The sequence below is a fragment of the Tursiops truncatus genome, assembly GCF_011762595.2.
Source record: "Tursiops truncatus isolate mTurTru1 chromosome Y unlocalized genomic scaffold, mTurTru1.mat.Y SUPER_Y_unloc_1, whole genome shotgun sequence".
Lineage (NCBI taxonomy): Eukaryota > Metazoa > Chordata > Mammalia > Artiodactyla > Delphinidae > Tursiops > Tursiops truncatus.
The window spans coordinates 1-8,988 of record NW_022983136.1 but is presented as its reverse complement, the minus strand read 5'-3'; positions in this window follow the sequence as shown (position 1 = coordinate 8,988).

Here is an 8,988-nt window from a genome sequence, read left to right as displayed (position 1 = left end):
ACACACACACACACACACCTCACTGTGAAACAATGGTCAGCCTATACCAGAACACGCAAACACACACATCACTGTGACTCAATGCACAGACTATACCAGTGTGCACACAAACACACAACACTGTGACTCAATATACAATGTATACCAAAACACACAGGCATACACACACACCTCAGTGTGACTCAATGCACAGCCTATACCAGCACACACACATACAGACCTGCACAGATACAGGGTTCACTGTGACTCAATGCACAGCCTATAGAGAACACACACACATACCAACATGCACACACACATGGCTGACCGTGCCTCAATCAATCGCCTATAGCAGCACACACAAATAACTCACTGTGACTCAATGTAGTCTTTCGCACAACAAACACAGACACACACACCCCACTGAATCAATGAAAGCCCACCAACACACACACACACATGGCTCACTGTGACTCAGTGCACAGTATTTATCACCACACACACACACACACACCTCAGTTACTCAATGCAAAGACCATACGAGCACACACACACACACACATAATTGATTAAATGCTCCACACATACTAGTGCACACACACACAGACATGCTCACTCTGATTCAAGGCACAGTCTATACGAGCACAGTAACACACAAACAACTCATTTTGACTCAATGCGCAGTCTACAGCAGCACACACACAAATATGGCTCACTGTGACTCAATCCACAGCCTATATCAGCACACAGACACACACACACACACGGCCCACTCTGTCTCAATGGCCATCCAGTACCAGCACACACACACACACACACACACAAACACACACACTCGTTTAGGTCAAAGTGGATAAAACCACAGTCCATACCATCACAGACACACACACACCGCACTACACACTGTGACTCAATGCACAGTCTACACCAGCAAATACACACACACCACATACACACACAACTCCCACACATTAACTGTGACTCAGTGCTGTGACTATAGCAGCTCCCCACACACACATGTTTCACTGTGACTCAATGCACACCCAATAACTGTACACATACACACACATACGACCCAGTTTGACCTAACGAACAGTCTGTAGCACCACATACACAGATGCACACCTCAGTGACTCAATGTTCAGCCTGTAACATCACACACACAAATGCATACACAAATACACATACACACACAAATACGGCTCACTGTGATTCAATGCACAGCCTATAACACCATACATGGACACCCATCACTGTGACTCAAACCGCAGCCTGTACCTGCACATACACACAAAAAGACCCACCTTCTCTGACTCAATTCACAGCCTACTGCAGCACACACACACACACACACAAAGACAACCATCACTGTGACTGAATGCACCTCCTATACCAGCATACACACATGGCTCACTGTAGAATCAATGCACAGCCTATACAAGAACACACAGACACACAAACACGCACTCACACATGGCTCACTGGTACTCAATCAATCGCCTATACCAGCACACACAAACACAGCTCGCTGTGATTCAATGCAGTCTGTATCACCACACACTCACACACACACCCATGAGTCAATAAAGCCCACACCAGCACAATAAAGCCCATACCAGCACACAAACTCTCATACACACACACACACACCTGACTGTGACCGAAAACCTGTCCTGTACCAGCACACACACACAAAAACACCTTACTGTGACTCAATGCACAGCCTATATGAGCACACACATACACACCACAGCTCACAGTGACTCAATACAGATTCTATACCAGCACACACTCAGACACACACACACACACAGCCCACTCTGTCTCAATGGTCATCCAGTGCCACCACACACACACACACACACACACACACACACAGACTCGTTCAGGTCAAAGTGGATAAAACCACAGTCCACACCATCACAGACACACACACAACGCACTACTCACTGTGACTCAATGTACAGTCTACACCAGCAAATACACACACACACATACACACACACCTCCCACACATTAACTGTGACTCAGTGCTGTGACTATACCAGCTCCCCACACACACATGGTTCACTGTGACTCTATGCACACCCAATAACTGTACACACACACACACATACACACACATATTGCTCAGTGTGACCTAACGAACAGTCTGTAGCACCACATACACACATGCACACCTCAGTGACTCAATGTTCAGCCTGTAACATCACACACACACATGCATACACAATACACATACACACACAAATATGGCTCACTGTGATTCAATGCACAGCCTATAACACCACACAGAGACACCCATCACTGTGACTCAAACCGCAGCCTGTACCTGCACATACACACACAAAGTCCCTCCTTCTGTGACTCAAGTCACAGCCTACTGCAGCACACACACACACAAACACACACAAACACAACCATCACTGTGACTCAATGCACCTCCTATACCAGCATACACACATGGTTCACTGTGAATCAATACACAGCCTGTACCTCCACACACACACACATACAAACACTCACACACAGCTTAGTGTGACTCAATGCAAAGCATATACCAGCCCGTGCACTCAACACAACACTCACCTCCCTGTGACTCAGTGCATAGCATAAAACATCACACACACACACACACCTCACTGTGACTGAATGCACAGCCTGTACCAGCACACACACATACAAATACTCACACATGGTTGTGACTAAAGCGTACAATCAACACCAGCACATACACACACATGACACCTCAGTGTGATCCAATGCTCTGTTTATACCAGCAAACACCACCATGGCTCACTGTGACTCAGTGCACAGCATATGACATCACACACACACACACACATACACCTCACGTGACTCAATGCACAGCCTGTACCTGCACAGAAACAAAAACACACACATCACTGTGATGCGATATGAGCCTATACCAACACACACACACACACCAAAGTGTGACTAAATGGTCAGCCTACATGAGAACACACAGACACAAACATCCCTCACTGTGACGCAATGCACAGTTATACCAGCCTGCGCACACTCACATGACACTGTGACTCAATGCCACACCCTGTAATAGCACACCGCACACATACACACCTTATTGTGACTCAATGCACAGCCTGTATGTGAACACACACACATACTAAACATGCACTCACACATGTCTCACGGTGACTCAATCGCGTATACAACACACACACATGGCTCACTGTGAGTCAGTGCCCACTCCATACCAGCACCAAACACAAACACAGCTCACTGTGACTCAAAGGCACAGTGTATGGCAGCACACACACACACAGACACTCAGTACCAACATTCATTGTGCCTCTCAGCCTGTGAAAGACATGCACAATGAAACAGACACCCTCACTGTGACTCTCTGCACATCCTATACCAGTGCACTCTCACACACACACACATGGTTGACTGTGAATCAATGCACACTCTATACCAGGACACACACACAAACCACACACACACACACACATGGCTCCCTGTGACCAGTGCACAGGATATGCTAGCAGAACATACACACACAGAGAAGCACATACGGCAAACTGTGAGTCAATCCACAGCCCATAACTCCACACACGCACACACACTGACACTCAAAAACACAGCTCAGTGTGATTCAATGCAAATCCTATGCCAGAAACTGCACACACGCACACACAACAAACATCCCTATGAATCAGGCATAGCGTATAACATCACACACATACACCTCACTGTGACTCAATGTGCTGCCTATACCTGCACATAAACCACAAACAACTCAATAGACTCAATGTGCAGGCTGTACCAGCACACACACAACATGTGACACACACCTCAGTGTGCCTCAATGTCAGCCTATACCAGAACACACAAGACACACACACCTCTCACTGGACTCAATGCACAACTATGCCAGCGTGCACACACACTCACATGGCACAGTGAATCAAGGAAAAATCTTACCAGCACATGCACACACACCTCAGAGTGACTCAAAGCTCAGCCATAACAGCACACACACACACATACATGCACAGATACAGGGCTCACTGTGACTCAATGCACCGCTTATACCAGAACACACACACACGAACATGTACTCACACATGGCTGTGACTCAATGTATCGCCTGTATCAGCACACACACACACGGCTCACTGTGACTCAATGCAGTCTGTCTTCACACACACTCACACACACACCCATGAGTCAATAAAGCCCATACCAGCACACAAACTCACATGCACACACACACAGACGAGACTGTGACTGAAAACGCTTCCTGTACCAGCACACACACACACAAACACCTCACTGTGACTCAATGCACAGCAGTATATGACACACACATACACACACAGCTCACAGTGATTTCAATTACAGACACATACCAGTGCACACACAGACACACAACACACACAGAGACACTCTGTCTCAATGGTCATACCAGTACCAGCACACACACACAAAACACTCACAAAAAACACACACACTCGTCAGTTCAAAGTGGATAAAACCAAATCCATACCAGCACAGACACACACACCACACAACACAGTGTGACTCAATTCACAGTCTATACCAACATATACACACACACACACACACACACAACTCCCACACATTTAACGTGACTCAGTGCTGTGACTATACCAGCTCCACCACACATGCTTCACTGTGACTCAATGCACAACCAATAACTGTACACACACACACATACACACACATATGGCCAGTTTGACCTAATGAACAGTCTGTAGCACCACATACACACATGCACACCTCAGTGACTCAATGTTCAGTCTCTACATCACACAACACACATACACAAATACACATACACACACAAATACGGCTCGCTATGATTAAATGCACAGCCTATAAACACCACACAGAGACACCCATCATTGTGACTCAAACCGCAGCCTGTACCTGCACATAAACACACAAAGACCCACTTTCTGTGACTCAATTACAGCCTACTGCAGCACAACACACACACACACAAACACAACCATCACTGTGACGCAGTGCACTCCTATACCAGCATACACACATGCTCACTGTTAATGCACAGCCTATACAAGAACACACAAACTCTCACTCACACCTACCAGGACTGTGACTCAGTGAACCACTATAGCAGTACACACACACACGCACAAACATACACGGCTCACCCTGGACTCAATGCCCTGCTATACCAGCACACACAAACACACACACCCAGAATATGTCTCACGACACAATGCACAGCCTGTACTTGCACACACACAAGGCTTACTGTGACTCATGCAGATGTGTGCAACACCATACAAACACATGGCTCACTGGATCTCACGGTAATGCCTATGCCAGCACACACACACAGAGACACAGCATGGTCTGTGTGATTCAATGCACGTACTATACCATCACAAACACACACAGACACACGCACAGCACTGTGACACAATGCACAGCCTATACCACAACACCAATGCAAAGACACATGCATGGGTCATTGTGGACTTATGCCACACCCTATACTATCACATAACACATTCACACATGGCTCCTTGTGAATCAGTGCACAGTCTGTAGTTCCAGGATACACACACAGACACACACCTCAGTGGCTGAATGAAAAGCCCATACATTACCACAGACACACATACACACACAGCCAGTGAATCAGTGTACAGTCTTCAGCTCCATGTACATACACAGACAACACAGCTTAGTGAATTAAGCAGAGACCATACCAGATACACACACAATACACTACACATTGAGACTCAATGCTCTGCCTATTGCAGCACACACACACACACAGGCACACACACGGCTACTGTGATTCAATACCAGCCTGTGACCTGACACACCACACACTCTCACACACACCGCCATGTGACTCAATGCATTATACCACCACACAGACACACAGACACACAAACACACCTCACTGTGACACAATGGTCAGCCTATACCAGAACACGCAGACACACACACACATCACTGTGATGCAATGCACAGACATACCAGGTGCACACAAACACACAGCACTGTGACTCAATATCACAATGTATACCAAAACACCACAAGCATACACACACCCACCTCAGTGTGACTCAATGCACAGACTTTACCAGCACACACACATACAGACCTGCAAGATACAGGGTTCACTGTGACTCAATGCACAGCCTATAGAAGAACAACCACATACCAATATGCACACACACATGGATGACGTGACTCAATCAATCGCCCTATACCAGCACACACACAGACTCACTGTGACCAATGCAGTCTTTAGCACAACAACACAGACACACACAACCCCTGATTAATGAAAGCACACCAACACACACACTCTCATCACACCAACACATGGCTCAATGTGATCAATGCAACTCGTTCACCACACACACACACATACACCTCAGTTATCAATGCAAAGACATACGAGCACACACACCACACACACACATAACTGATTAAATGACTCCACACATACTAGGCGCACACACACACAGGACCATGCTCACTGTGATTCAAGGCACAGTCTATACGAGCACATTAACACACAATACAACTCATTTTGACTCAATGCGCAGTCCACAGCAGCACACACACAACATAACTCACTGTGTCAATCCACAGCCTATATCAGCACACAGACACACAAAGGTCACTGTGACTCAATGAAGTCTGTAACACCACACACACACACACAAAACACACACATACACCTCAGTGACTCAATGCAAAGCCAATACGGAACACTCACAGACACACACCCAACTGTGATTCAGTGCTCAACCTCTACAGCACACAGACGCACACACAGACACACACACACATGCACGGCTCTTTCTGAATAATGTACAGTTCTACAGAACAAACACATGCAACACATCTCACTGTAACTCAATGCTAGACTGTACTTTGCACACACACAAGGCCACTGTGAGTCAATGCACAGCCTATACCAGCAGAGACACACACACACTGCTCTATATGACACAGTGCACATCCTGTACTATCACACACACACACAGCTTATTTATGTAATAGACTCTACAAACAAATACAAACCGCACACACACAGCTCACTGTGATTCAATACCAGCCTGTACCTGCACACACACACACTCTCACACACACTGCTGTGTGATCAATGCAGTTTATACCACACACAGACACACAGACACACACACACGCCTCACTGTGACTCATGCAGAACTCTACAGCACCAAATACACTAACACAGGGTGGATTCAATGCACAGTCCATACCAGCAAGGCACACACACACCACACCACCACTGTGAATCAATGCTCAGATTATACCAGCACACACACAGGCCCACTGTGTCCTAGTGCACAGCATATAACAGCACACACACACCACACCCCCCACACTGTGACTCAATGCGCAGCCTGGACCTGCACATACACACATCTCAGACACACCGCCGTGTGACACAAATGCAGTGAGACCACCACACAGACACACACACACACCTCAATGTGATCAATGTCAAGCCCATGCAAGGTAAAACAGACTCAAAACCATGGCTCACTGTGACTCAATGAACAGTGTGTACTAGCACATACACAAACACATTGCCTCAATGTGGAGTCAATGCATAGCCCATATCCGCACACACATACACAGAAAACACACCTAATGTGGCTCAGTGCATAACCCTATAGCTGTACACCACACACACACACACACAACGCCAGTGATTCAATGGCAAATCACATATCAGCATACACATACACATTACACTCACCTAGGTGACTCAATCTTCAGCTATAGCTGCACACACACACACACTTACGTGACTCATGCAGACTCTACAGCACCAAATACACAAACAACTAACACAGGGCTGGGATCAATGCACAGTCCATACAGCAAAGGCACATGCACCACACCACACTGTGACTCAATGCTCAGATATACCAGCACACACCACACGGCTCACTGTGTCTAGTGCACAGCATTATAACATCACACACACACACACACACACACACCACTGGACTCAATGCGCAGCCTGTACCTGCACACACACACACACACAACACCTCACTGTGAAACAATGGTCAGCCTATACCAGAACACGCAAACAACACACACTGTGATTCAATGCACAGACTTATACCAGTGGCACACAAACACACAGCACTGTGAATCAATATACAATGTATACCAAAAACACACAGGCATACACACACACCTCAGTGTGACTAATGCACAGCCTATACCAGCACACACACAATACAGACCTGCACAGATACAGGGTTCACTGTGACTCAATGCACAGCCTATAGAAGAACACACACATACCAACATGCACACACACTGGCTGACCGTGCCTCAATCAATCGTCTAGACAGCACCACACACACGATCACTGTGACTCAAGCAGTCTTGCACAAACAAACACAGACACACACACCCCACTGAATCATGAAAGCCCACCAACACAACACACACACACATGGCTCACTGTGACTCAATGCACAGTCTGTATCACCACACACACAACACACCTCAGTACTCAATGCAAAGACCTACGAGCCAAACACACACACACACATAATGCTCAACTGCTCCACACATACTAGTGCACACACACACAGACATAGCTCACTCTGATCAAGTACAGTATATACGGCACAGTAACACACAAACAATCATTTTGACTCAATTGCGCAGTCACAGCAGCACACACACACACATAAACTCACGTGATCAATCCACAGCCTATATCAGCACACAGACACACACACACACACGGCCCACTCTGTCTCAATGGCTCCAGTGCCAGCAAACACACACACACACCCACAAAACAACCACTCGTTTAGGTCAAAGTGGATAAAAACACAGTCCATACCATCACAGGACACACACACACCGCAACACACTGTGACTCAATGCACAGTCTACACCAGCAATACCACACACAATACACAAACAACTCCCACACATTTAACTGTGACT